Genomic DNA, 13833 nt, shown 5'->3' on the forward strand with positions numbered 1-13833 from the left:
AAAACAAAGCATCTGTTTAAAACAAAAAAAAAAAATTAAACCTAGAATCACAAACACTTAAAACACAAAAAGGAAAAATATTTTTTCAGTTTTGGCCCTGATAATTTTAACATGATCTCTCAAACTTATTAAATAAACATAAATACCTATCCCACACCCACCTCAAAAACAAGGAAGTCTTCTTTTTCTTCAAAAATCCTTTTTTTTTTAGCTTACTCATTTGAAAAGGCTCTGAACCAAACTATGAGGTTCTTGGTCAAGCAAAATTGTCGTATTTGTGTAAGGTCCACAGATTTTGGTTTGAAATTAAGTATTAAATCTGCACAGTTGAGCACCTGTAAATCAGTCAATGACAAAATCTGCTGTACCACCCTAGAATTCCTAGATTACAGGTCAAAACTGATAGCCCCTACCAAGAACAACATATGGTATAACAGGTGGTTACAGAAAAATGTGGTAACATGCCTTGTTTATTAATATTTTAAAGTTCAATTTCTAAGACATTGCTTCTGGAGGAGAAGTTATGGAAGTTACCTCCAACCCCTAGGCTCCTAAGAAACAGAGTTATCTCCTGCGTCATCTTCTGCTAGTTTGGTGCCTACTTGAAGTTGTATTTTACAGGTATTACAGGTACAGTACGGGTATTTCTTTGTCATTTATATTAAAAGCAATACATTTTTGCTAAATAATTATTTTATCACAAGTCTAACATGTCACTCTTATTCTAGACATCCTTTGTGTTCTAATCCACTCTGTATATATATCAAATAAATCTGGTTTCTGCCCTTTGTTTACCTTTAAAGACGGTCTTTAGCCAGTTTTTATTAAATGCTCTCAGGCTTTTTTAGTGCTTAACACTTTCATTTGTAAAGCAGAGTTTTATCAAATTCTGAAAATATTCACTATTACAGAGTAAAGTTCATTTCATGAACATAACCTTATTTCCAACCTGGTTAACAGTTTTATTGCAAGTAATTTGGTTTTCAGTTAGTCTATCTGTTATCTACATAAACTCATTTGAAACTATTCTATCAATAGCCCTATTGGCAGCTGGTTTCTTGTATGGCAAAAGTGTCTTTCCCTGCTCTGGCACTTGCAATGGATGGGGCATGGCATTCCTAAAGTTTTAGAAAGACTTTGGTCAAGCAGTTCCTTTCACCTTCACACTGGAATACACTTTAGTTTTTTGGTGTGTTTGAGGGTAATGGAGAAGACTGAATCTTCTCTGATTTTCTCTCCAACACCACTTTTGCCCAAGAAAATTAGCGAATGATCCAAAATCTTATTTCCCTGCCAGGTTCTCTTGCACATCAAGAGATTAGAGGTAGCTTTCTTCTGCGAAAGATTAGGATTTGTTTATAATTGGTAAAGACCATTTGCTTAGTCCAGCCGCAGCGCATGGGTGGGGGGTTCTAGAGACTGTGGACACGTCTCTGTCACCAGCAAGGGGATCACATTTCAGCAACGACTGTTACAAAAGGGGAATGCAAATGGAAAGAAAAATCAGCAGACCCAAAGAGAAAACGAAAGAAGAAAGAAACATGAGAAGGGGTGAGAAAGCCACAAAAATGGTTAATTACCAGTTATTACTGTGCAGCAAGCTGCAACTATACAGAGTACAAATCTCTGCGTTGCCTGCCTTTTACTTAAAGCAAACTTTCCATTTCTCTAGTGCGTCAAAACCTCATCCCACACTCGTCGAAATAAACGGGTGTCTTTCCCTTTGATTGGAAATTTGATCAGGCTTCAATTTGTCTGTGACAACCTGCAAGGGCATGGGGGGGGGAAGGGGGGGGGCAGTTATACTCAAATCTTAACCTTGTGCCAAAGGGAAGCTATCTGTTATCTCTTGATCTGCAAGACAACCTGGCAGGGAAATAAAAGTCTAGAGGGGCGAGAAGGGCCTCTGCTCCCCCCCTGGACTCCCAATGCCAAAGACATTAGGTCTGTGTGGGAGGGTGGGCATCCCCCTAAGCAGGGCTCATCAGGGCCTTGAGCCCTCCCTTCAAAGCCTGCTGTAGCCCTCATGGTGGGCAATTCCTCCATCGGAGGATGATTTCCACTATGGCTTATTGATGGGTTTTGCTGTAGCAAGAGGTTAGCAGAGTCCCAGAGAGGACAGCAGGCACGGAGGTCAGCAATGGAGCCCCACCGCTGGTGGCTCAGCAGGCGCATTGAGGGCGCTCTCCCTTCCTGGTGCACGTGCCTGGAGCCTGGGTCCCTGCCCTGCATCCGTTCCACCTGCAGACACAGCATCTCCCTCTCACAACCCTGCCTTGCACCCAGGCACCCGCTCTCGCTCCTAGTCTCTCCCTTTCCTCACACAGGTTGCCTCCCCTCCCTCTCAGGCGGGATTATTTTATTTAAATAACACCTCGTCTCCCCTCAAGCCCTTAGACTCCCCCCCTTCCTCCTCCCCCAGTGATTTATGTGGTCCTCAGATGAGGGTTTGCACAGTGACCATGCTGCCTGGGGCAGAAGGCTGGACTGGACTGGACTGGCCCAGACCTCTGCAGGTCTCTTCTGGCCCTGCTTCCCTCTGACTTCCCCCTCATCCCTCTTTCCTGAGCAAGGGAGAGATTTCTCTGAGTCCCCCTCAAGAGCTAACCCCCCCCACTAACATCACCCCCACCCCGCTCCAAAGAAGCTCCGCCTAATGGCCGCCCCTCCTCTCCCCAATCCCGTGAGCCCCCGCGGTGAGTCTCGCGAGGCTTGGCGCCTGCAGCGGCCGCCATATTGTGTGACACTATTTTGATTTGGACTGGGCTGAGCGGCGCGGCGCGGCTCGGCGCGGGGGGAGGGGGCGGCGGCGACGCGGAGCCGGAGCTGGAGCTGGAGCGCTGGGCGGCCGCCGCCGGTGCTGCTGTTGCTGCTGTTGCTTCCCGCCGAGGAGGACGGCGGCGGCGGCCACAGCCCCCAGCCCCGGCGCGGACCCAGCTCCTCGCCCGCCTCCCCCAGCGGCGCGGCGGCGGCGGGAGGCTCGGCGGCGGCGCCCCCTCCTGCCCTGCTGCCGGGCGGGGTAAGGCTGAGCCGGCGGCGCGGCGGGCAGGGACTGACCCGGGGCGGGTCCCTTGTCCCCTCCCTGGCAGGTGACAGGTGTGAGGCGCGGGGAGCGGCCGCCATCCTCCCCCCCCCCCACACACACTCCCCGCGGCCCCCCCCCCCCCCCCCGGCGGGATGCTCCGGCTCCTGGCGGCGGCAGGAGACATTCTTGAAATGCCTGCGAGGGAGGTGCCCGGCTCCATTCATTGCGAGGCCCCCGCTGCGCCTTGCTCCGGCCTGGCGAAGGACAGGGCCCCTGGGGCGGGTGGACCCCCTCTAGCCTCGGAGGGGAGGTGGGGGTGGGCCAAAGTGGCGAGGCCGTCTCCGGAGTTTGGGCTTCAGGCACGTCGCTTGCTGCTGCTGCTGAGTAGGCGGAGTGGGGAGTGGGCCATTGTGGGGTTAGGCTGCTGGGCCTCGGGGTCTCCTGCGCTTGCAGCACGCCTTGACCTAGCAGCGGCAGAAGGTGCCTGGCTGGGTCAGCACAGCGGTTCTCAACCAGCTTTTATACCAGGACCCGCTTGGAAACATCCATGGACAGTCCCGACCCAGTGCCCTTCACTCCTGACCCGCTGCCCCTGTGTGTGGGGCAGGGAGAAGCCCAAGCATCCCCTGGCAGGCTGGAGCTCTGCCAGCCTGCCAGGAAAAAGCCACCGCGTCCCAAGCTTTTCTCCTTCAAAGGAGAATCCATTTCTAAAGTTTGCTTGTAACCCTCTCCTATGTTCTTGTGCCTTGCTTCTGGGTCGTGCCCCATGAAGTGAGAAATGCTGGCTTAACAGCGCCTCTGCACTGTGCTCCACGCTGTTTGCTGATCTTGATGCCAGCATCCAGAGCAGACGGGGTCTAAAATAGACCTTGTGGAGGAGCAGGTTGTTAGCGTATTCCGTGGAAGATGTTTCAGTGAACCCAGTTTTCATTGAGAATTTTGTACTGGGTTTCTTCTAATCTCAGAATTTTAACCTGATCTCTTGTGTCCTGTTGTTTGGCAGAACAGTTCCATTGACACTTTGGCTGCTGTCAGCTTTTGTAAAGGACAGTCTTTCATTTTTTCTAAATGAAGCTTTGAGTCCTGGCAGATAAATTAACCTCCTGGGTGATATTCCAGTGTGAGTCGGTGGAGTACTGTCTCAAGTCTTCAGGCATTACTTTGCCTCTGGCCTTGCTTATTATACCTTTGTTCTTGCGGCCTCCATGTGAACAGGGTGGTGATTCTTGTCATTTTGTCTAATAACTGACAAGAATCGGGTCAGCTTCATGTTGTTACTACCTGAGAACTCTGAGTAGCAGAGAGGCGGGACTGCTTTCCTCGACCCAAACTGGAGGGCCCTAAATTTCAAGGCAGCTGCAAGCTTGGTGAAGGTTACAGACGCAAGGATATACACTCTATTACGCCAGTATAGCATGTGGTGTGGGGAGTATTGGGAAAATGATATTCATTGTCTTTTTCAGCAGCCAGACTAGTCAGAAAGTCTCTTTTGTTTCTCACAGTCCAGACTTCCAGATATTTGATGCTGTTTCTGAACAGGATCCAGGGACAGCACCCTGGTAGACATTCGCAACACCTTCCATCTTTCCAGCTGCAGTGGTGAGAGGAGGGGACAAAAAGGGCAAATGTGTTCTCACTAGGGCATTGCCCTGGAAATTGAGGCTCCTGTCTTTTGTAATGATCCCTGGCTTAGTAGGTGACTGCTGGTAGATTTTTTTTTTTTTTTCAAGCTTTATTGAATTTAAACCTGTCATCTGTTGAACAAATTATTCTCAGATAATTTATTTTGCTCAAGAATTTTCAAAAGCTTTTGCCAAACTACTTGTATACGAGAATGTAAGTGTATTTAAGCACAAAACTAGGTTGCTCTTCATCCTGTTGCAGGTTCCCCTTTGGCTGGAAATAATGGAGAAATGCATTTGTCAGGAGTTTCTGAGATGATTAAATTTAGGACTGAGGGATTAGATTGATCTTTGTTTTTGAACTAGTGCTAACGGAATGTTGAATGTAGTTGCTCTCGGTGTTTTTACAGGAAATTGAACAAAAATTCCAGTGATTCAGAACATGTATTGTTGAAAAAAACCATGCTGTACTTGAAATGCAAATAATGATCAAAATGAAAGTTGAACTTTAATACATTGGTGTATTTTGTGTTCACAGCATCACTAGTGTGTGTGTGTGTTTTTTTAGTTATGTATTGGCAGGTGTCTTCCCTTTAAAGGCTCACTGCTGTCTACTCTTTCTTTTTTAATGACAGTGTGTGCCATTGCAGGATGTAGGGCATCTTGAATCCTAATTAATGAATCAGTCCTGAATTGTATTCTGCATTTTAGAGGTGTATATGTAAATGATGGAGAGAGGGAATGTCAGTGAATTAACCATCTGATATTACCTTTGGTTAATGAATACAAGCAGTAGTATGGTTTAATTAAAATAGTTGCCTACACTTGATCCTTTCTTGAGGTTGAATAGAAAGAACTAACCCATGATAGTGTCAGATTTAGGCAGACATTTCTGTCAAGCTGCCTTATGATAAAATCTTCAAGTAAATTTTGCTTTCTTAAATTGCATACAGCTGAATCAGCAAACTCAACTGCAGGACAAATTACACAAGCAACCAAGTATACAAATGTTAACTTGCAGTTCTTCCTAACTGAGTAGTATGCTGTGGCTTGCTTTGGGTGTTGCTTATCCAGTAATAAGCACATTGTAGTGAAGTAGGGCTAAATTACTTGGTGTGATCCATCTAGCGTGACCTGACTGGTGCATATGTTTTGTTATCCTGGTATTTGTGGATCTTTTTGTGGCCACCACTGAATGAAAGGTATTTTGAATGAGATTGTTGTCCTTTGCACACATGATGGTCAACATAGAAATTTTTAGGAAGACTCGGGTAAGAAACCATATTGTTTACATCTTGCTGACAGAGGAAGCTCCCCAATAGAGTTTACTCGGCAGTTTATTTCATTTGAATAAGCTGCTAGTTGCAAAGCTGCAGAGAGAACCACTTGATGCTTGATTAAAATCAACACTACATTTTAGAAAAATGTTATGCATGATCAGTTTTTACAGTAATATGGAAAATGTGTAGCTCCCTTCTATTCTGAGCACAGATGAGGATCATATTTCACTTTCTTTAATGATGTGCAGTTTAAAACTCGCTCAGATTCTGGTAGAAACGTGTAAAATTTCATCTAGTTTCAAGAAAATCTGCATTACAGGATGGACGGATCACTTTTGCTGTCCTTAGTAGTTAATGTTCGGAAGAGTTTTGATTTAGGAGCAAATAATATGAAATAATTCAAAGAAAAGTCATACATCCAACAGCTAGAGAGGAATATTTTTTTTTAAATCTGTTAACAGTTATATATGTAGCTGTGGTATTTCTAAAGTTGTTTGCATTCATAAAAAGAAAAGTATAGAAATGTATCGCTCCAGTTTTGTATAAATCTTTTGAGACACTTGTTTGGGCTCCCTAAACAAAGAAAATTTAATGTATGCTTAGAATTCGGTGCTAATTTTTCTTATTTAATTACGTTTTAATACAGGGTTTAGCAACTATGGCATGCAGGCTGTATCAGGCCTGTGGAGCCATACCTTTGGTGGAATTGTGTGGTGAATTCTGCCTGTCTCCCCACCAGGTGGTGGTTGGGAAGTTTTCCCTGTGCCCTGCTCCAGTTGGGCACCCAAGGCTGTGGCCAGATGGGTGTTCTGCTGGTGCTGTTGCAGCTGCTCTCTGGCATAATGAAAATGGGTCATTAGTGGCTCACTGCTTTGTTCAGAATAAATTTCTAGTTACCATCCAAAAATAGGGTAAGATTGGAACGTGCGTATACTTCACAGAATAGTGAAAGGAGTAATCAGAATCTTATTTAAAAATGTAAGTAAAATGAGAAACGTTAGCAAGAACTTTGATGGTAACCACTACCAATAAATCTTACCTGCTTTCGCAAATATATTAAGTTTTTTCAGTTGGAGAGAGCGAGATTTTACTGATAGTGGATATTGTTTTTCTAGTGGGACAGAAGCTTTGCCATTATCATATTGATTTTTCTCACTGATATATTGTTTCTACGTATTCACTCAAGAATGAATATGCTCAAGGTTGTTGCTGCTTACAAGGATCTGTTAGGTACTACTCTTTTACTACCTACAAAGGTCTGTATAATCAGACAGCCCTTGGGTGCCTTGAAAGTGTGGTTGTTTGAAAAAAAGCATCTGCCATTGGTGATTGTTTATTTTTTTTTGTCCTGTGTTTAAATTTCTTATTTAGCTCATTTTCCCATTTGCCAAACAGCATGTTCTTGTAACAGTTCCTTACAAATATGCCCTTGCAAATTTTATTTTTTAACAACTTGGGCAAATTGAATAGAAAAGGAATACAGCAGTTTTAGTAACTGTCAAATTTTGCACAAGGTAGAGAGAGTCCCCATAATTTACAGAAATCTGATCCTTTCAGAAAAAATAATGAGGAAGTACCACTTTTTTTTTTTTTTACTTGGAGTAAATTTTTTTTTACCAATCTGCTGCCTTGTTATATGTGACTGGTTAATATGTTCTGCCTGATGAATGACCTGTTTTCCTGGAAGTTACCTAAAAGAGAAATACGTTTTTAAACAATAAGACAGGAGCTTGAAATATTTCCCTACCACTGAGCACGAAGACTGAAATTTTTGACCCAGGTGGGGAAAAAAAAATCTTGTTCTGCTTTGTTATTCAGGGGAATGAAGCTGGTGTACTCAACATTAATTTTGTGTACCAACCACTTTGTGAAACACCCCCCCCAAAATCTCTCCCCCACCTTTACTTTTTCTGGCTTTAATCTATACCCTCATGCCAAGTGATGTTATGTTTAAAGTGTAGTATTTCTTTCTTCTGTTTTCCTCTATGTGGTTTTCTTTTCTTTTTCTATATCATTCTGTTCTTTCTTTCTCTTTCCCCCAATTATCTTTGTCTCTGTCCCACACTTATCTCCTTCACCTGGGAGTGATTTCAGCTATTCTGCTTACTTGCTTTCCTAATTCTCATATTATGAAACCTGTGTTCTGACTTCCTTTAAAAAGAGTTGCAGTCCCTAAACTGCTTTGTTCCAAGATGGGTTGGGGAATTTAAGAGTGCCATATGTTCTGTTTTGTGGCCCCTTTCTTTTTACTCACCTGCTTCAAATTTCTACTTTCCCAAGTTAGACAGCAGGATTACACTGAGCTAAAGGCCATCATTCTATATACATAGGCATTGATTGGATATGGGGGCAGGAGTAGGAGAGGTGGAGAATGAGGAGGAAGATGGCAGGAAGTAGAATCCCAGACTGCTGTCAATGGAAACCCTAGCAGTCTCTGTAGCTGAATCCATGTTTCAGTTTTACTTTCATGATAGTCCAAGCCTGCCTGTTGGCAGTATCAAGGAAGAACTTCTTATGCATCCCCAGAGATGCTGTCATCTTGACTGAGATTTCTTATGCTCTGTGCTCTGATATCTAGTAGATACCTTGCCTAGAATTGAAGCACTGTATAAATGCATGAATGAATAATGTTAGCTTTAGAGGTGCACTGATGCATTGGCCCATATTGTATCAGCACTGATAAAAGGAAAATTGACATTATCGACAATGGGCTTTTTTTGGCTCATGTGGCTGATAATGTCACCAATAAATGCCGTGTGCATGCGTGCAACCAGCCCTGCAGCTTGAAAAACAGCACCCAGCTGGTAAGTCTGTTAGGTGGGAAGGAGCATGGTAGGGCAGGGCAGATTGAGACCCCCATGGTGAGGGAGGGTGTGGGGCTGAGGCTGGGGCAGGTACTGCTGGGGTGGGGCGGGTCTGCGCATGGGATGAGGACAGGCTACTGCTGTGAGTGGGGGCCATAGGTAGCACCAGGCTCTTCGCAGCAGGGGTTGGGCCAGGGCTGTGCTGGGGGCAGGCAGCAGCAGCACTGGAAGAGGAGGATACAGAGTTAGCTACAGCCACCCCAAAATTCAGCAAACCACCCCCTCCCAGTGCTGCCGCCTACCCTGAGCATAGCCCCAGCCCACCCCCCCCCCCCTTCCCCACTGGGAAGACCCTGGTGACACCCATGCCTGCAGCAGGCAGCCTGCTCTTGCCCTGTGCACAGATCTGGTGGTCACATCACCCCCATGCCTCTTGCTGAGGTGCGCACAGTAGCGGGAGCTGCCCCGCCCCCCAGATGACCTGCTTGTGGTTCTATCCCTTCTCTGCACCGGCAGTGCCTGCCCCATTCCCTCCCTCACTGTAGGGGCCTTGATCTGTCCCCCACATGCCCTTCTCCCCTCCCCCCTGCCTTTTCCCCTCAACAGACCTTCCAGCTGGTCTCTGCTCTTCAAGCTGCCAGGCTTGCATACCAACAATTGGATCAGTATCGGCCAATATGGCTCATTAATAAATGACCGTCAGTATCAGCCTGAAAAATCTTTATCGTGCACCCTAGATTGCTTCAAAAACTTGTGATCTTGCTGAATACAAAATTATTCTTTTCCAAAAGTTCATTGGGTGTTTGTACACTCTGTTTTCAAAAAAAAAACCCCAAAAAAGCAGCTAACATATACTTGCATAGCTTTTCAGATTTTTCCATGCATAAATTGCATTAGTTTTTCACTCACTGTAACTGTACCTACTGTAGGAAATATTTGCAAGTGTCTCTTCACAAAAGTGGAGTTAACTTTGGTACCTGTAGATTGTGGGGCTCTGAGCCACTTTTAGCACTATCTTGAAGTATTGATGACATGATAATAAGTGATAATAACAAGCAATGTCAGGTGATTGTTAGAAACTGATTACATTTTAATGTAATTGCATTGATAGATCGCCTTTTAGAATATAAATAAATTGACCAAAAGATGGTGAATTTAAAGTTTGTGGTGATAAAGTCCAAGTGATTTAGTATTTAGCCCCCAGGTCTAATTCCAGTTTTTCTAAAATGGATTATGTAAATCTGACTGGCCAGCAAAGGTTTAAGCTGTGATGAACTACACCCTTGTCCCAGGGGCAGGGCTTAAAGTCTGTACGTGCATAGAGGGTTGGAGGATGAGGCCTGGCAAGGAATTGTGGTGAAGCAGTTCCTTTTCCTCTGCAAAAATGTAGGTTTTGTTTTTCATTTCCCAGGCTTAAGGCATGGAGTTCTCTCTGGGTTCCCCTTCTTTTTGGGGGGGGGGGGGGGGGTGAATTGAGGGCCTGCATGCAGGGCCAAAAAAAATCCAAATTGTGGGCTGCAGGAGTAGCTGTTGCTTCACCAGGGAATTTTGGGTCTTCCAGCCTCCTTTGCAGTAGGTAGAATATTGGCAGCAGCTGATGAGAGAGAGAATGTTGAGTACCTGCCTTTTACATAAGAAATCCTCTCTTGAAGGGAAGGAAAGGATACCCTTTGTTTCCAGATATACAGGGAGAGGAAGGTGGAAGTGGAAACATCAGTTCCCATGCTCTTATGCATACTAACTTGTCGTCTTTCTTTCCTTCCAATGATGCAGGCCAGGTTTATGCTTCAAAGACAGCTGTGCTGACAGGTCTTGAGGATGTGAAGAGGTGTGATCCCTGACTGACCTAGGTGTGTTTGCAGTAGCTGCCAGTACAGCTGTAGTTGCCCAGGCAAGACCGTGCTTCTAGTGGTATAGTTTGCATTGCTCACAGATTTACTATATCAGAACAAAGCAAAACTCCTGATATAACAGCATCCACATAGGAAAGCCTTTGCTGTTATAGTGAAGTATCGTAGGGTTAGACATAGCTGTAGCAAAATGACTACTTTGATATTGACATCTGTAGCTGGCCAGTGGCTGCAATATGTCCTGGAGTCCCCTTCCAATCCCAGTGCTCTGGGGGAGGGAGGGCAGCCTGCTGTCATCCCATGTGTAGATCTGGGGGCCTGCACCCCCCAGGAGGAGTCTGGAACAGGCCCACCGCCCTCCCGGGGGACACGGGGCCCCTGGATCTGTGTGCAGGATGACGGCATACTGCCACTGCCGGCTGGGGCCGGGGTCAGTGCCAGCAGCCAAGTCTGGCTGGCTCAGCCCGTGTCAAGCACCAAAAACCCAGTGCTGGTGCTGACCCCAGATGACAGCAGGTTGCTGCTGCTGCTATCCTGTGTGCAGATCTGGAGGCCTGCACCCCCTGTAAGGAGTCTGGCACAGTCCTGCAGCCCTCCGGTAGGGTGTGGACCCCCAGATCTGGGTATTGCGATGACAGCAGGCTGCTGCTGCCAGCTGGGACCAGGGGCAGCACCAGTCTTCCTAGTGCTTGGAACAGGCTGCGCCACGTGCTGGTCCCACCCAGCAGTGGCAGCCTGCTGTCATCCCGCATGCAGATCTGGAGGCCCACGCCCCCTGGGAGGAGTCTGGTACAGCCCTGCTGCCCTCCCAGGGGGCATGGGCCCCCGGATCTGCATGCAGGATGACAGCATGCTCCTGCTGTCGACAAGTGATATAAATTTTGCTTTGAACAGTTTGAGGTGCAATTTCACAAAAACCCCAGCACCTATCTCCTTGAAACTTGGCAGGCTTCATGCTGTTGTAAAGGGCTACCATCCCTGCAATTTTCATCTGAATCAGCCAAAAAATGACAACGGTATTTTAGTGATTTCCCCATTATAGTCTATGGCAGAATCTCTGAAACAGCATTGAAATTCCGAAACTGTTTTGGCTGAATCTATTCAGGACAGTGATCTGAAACATTGAGTCGCTGTCCTTCTGAACTATCCGAATCCAGATAGAGCTGTTTCACACAGCCCTAAAATTAAAGAATGGGGACCGGGAGATCAGAAACCTGATCACTTGGCAGAACCAGGGAGCTGTGGAGCTAGGAGACGTAGGGGGCTGGAGAGCTGGAATCCCAAATCCCACAGTGGGTGTGAGGGTCTTGTTGTGGCAAGGGTACCCCACCACTGGGATCCCAGAATACATTGAACTTCCCCTCTTCCCCACTTGCTGGAGCAGAGGGGGGGTATAAGGGAGCTAAGGAGCTGAAATCCTGCCTTTTTGTTGGTGGGGGCATTGCTAGGGGTTTTGCATGGGTGGGAAATGGTTAGCAGTGGCCAGGGTGCAGGGGCCCTATAACTGCACAGTCTGGCAATCAGCCCTTCCTCACCCATGAAGGATGTGGGGAGCAAAGCACTGTGGGGATTATGGAGGACCTGTGGGTCTCCTGTCCCTGTGCAGATGTAACAAGAAGTGAAGCTTTCTAAATGGTTCTCATTAAAAGAGGTAATATTTTGGAGCTCTTTAACCAGTTTTGGAATGCTTCAAAGGGCATGTACATCTGTACAGCTGGTCCTTTGAACATTTCAAAGGCATTTGAAATGCTTCAGCTATTATGTCTGCCCATAGTCAAAGTTGCAGCTTTTAAATGGTTGCATAATGCTGCACTAAATGCACGCAGGGGTGTGATGGGCACATCAGGGGTGCATGTGTATGGGTGTGATGGGCAGTTAAGGAATCTTGTTTTTCATGGGTGATATTCAGTCTCATATTTCTGTGGCAAGGAGAAGGAAATAATTTGTTCTGGGCCTGCTGGCTTTGGTTTCATTGGCCTGTTTTATTATACAAAATAAATTAACATTTTATAAACACTAGTTTCTTTTGAATAATCATAACATAACTAAACTGTAGATTATTTAAGTTGTTCCAGGAGGAGGGTGCTTGAAATATCCATTTATTTGTCTCTGTATCAACACAGATTTTGAATCTCTTCCAACTATAAATTAGCACATTTGTTGAAATCAAGGTGGAGAGTATCAGTGGTTTGTCTCTTCCTAAATCTCCACACGTAGTGATAGTGCATGCATAGTTGAATGCAGTTTTACTTGGCTGGCCTGGTTGCATCTTTGTTGGAACTTTTTCAGCATTATTTCTTTTCTTTTCTTCCTGTTTTCTGTAGTGCTTCCCATCACCACAAGATGATGCAATGCCACATCACCACATTACTTTGAGACCTGTGACCAAGACCACCAGAACTGGTGAGCTCCTCTTCCTGTTTTGATGTACGTCAGTTGCTCTTTAACGAAGTTGGGGAACATTGGGACAGTTGCCTTCTTGTTGGTTCATATACTTTCTGAATTAATGCATTTTTGGAAGAAAAGCATTTTGGTATTTCTCACAATGTTGATGAAAATAATTGTAAATGTTCAGGTGTTCTTGATTTCTTCACATTGTAGCTGCTATTTGTAGTGACTTTTCTGAGGTAGTTTTGCATGGCAGAGGGTCTGAAATTGAAGTTTGAACTCCATGCTTTCTTTGAAATGGAAACACTGGGTCAACAAAAATAGGTTGGGCTTAACACTACATACATTTTAAGAGGTGGGACTTGTAATAAGTGAATGATCTAGAGGCATTAGGCAGACTTGCCAGCAGAAAATGTTGTAAATAGGATATGGTTTTCTCAGGTGTTTTAAAGCATGTGGCTGCATCTGCTAGACATGAAATATCCGCTTGCCCACGTTGAGTAGGAAGCTTTCCTAAGTGACGGACATCAGCTTCTGTGGAATCTAAGCTTTCAGAGGAAACAAAAGTTTCTGTCTATGAGTACAAAGATAACTGATCAAATGTGAAACGAGGATGTGGTGTTACTTATTTGCACTAATCTAGCTTTGAGAGATTGCATTAGGGTGGAAGGTGAAATTGACAAGCTATGTCAGTTTCATGCCTCCTATTAGGAGCAGTAGGGAGGCATTCTGAAATTGACCACTTATCAGTTTCACCCCTTTGCTGATTGACAGAGAGCCTGGGCACCTGAACAAATTACTACAAGGTAAAAGAGGAGAGAGATTTGTAGCATGTCAGTTGCTCTGCAGTAGCTGATTGTGTCA

General features: G+C 45.4%; 1 protein-coding gene across 4 annotated transcripts in view; it reads left to right on the forward strand.

Annotated features, from left to right (window-relative positions):
* The first annotated feature begins 2761 nt into the window (after positions 1–2761).
* TAB2 (TGF-beta activated kinase 1 (MAP3K7) binding protein 2) overlaps positions 2762–13833 on the forward strand; it is a 120480-nt gene continuing 109408 nt past the window's right edge. The window contains exons 1-3 of one of the 4 annotated variants that reach the window (XM_019488342.2): positions 2762–3019; positions 10505–10581; positions 12906–12984. The gene's annotated coding sequence lies outside the window, so the exon portion shown is untranslated. Of the gene's footprint in view, positions 3020–4527; positions 4625–10504; positions 10582–12905; positions 13009–13833 lie in introns of those variants that run through there. The other 3 variants (XM_019488343.2, XM_059713890.1, XM_006262041.4) reach the window with 3 other exon arrangements.

The sequence above is a fragment of the Alligator mississippiensis genome, chromosome 1, assembly GCF_030867095.1.
Source record: "Alligator mississippiensis isolate rAllMis1 chromosome 1, rAllMis1, whole genome shotgun sequence".
Taxonomy (NCBI): domain Eukaryota; kingdom Metazoa; phylum Chordata; order Crocodylia; family Alligatoridae; genus Alligator; species Alligator mississippiensis.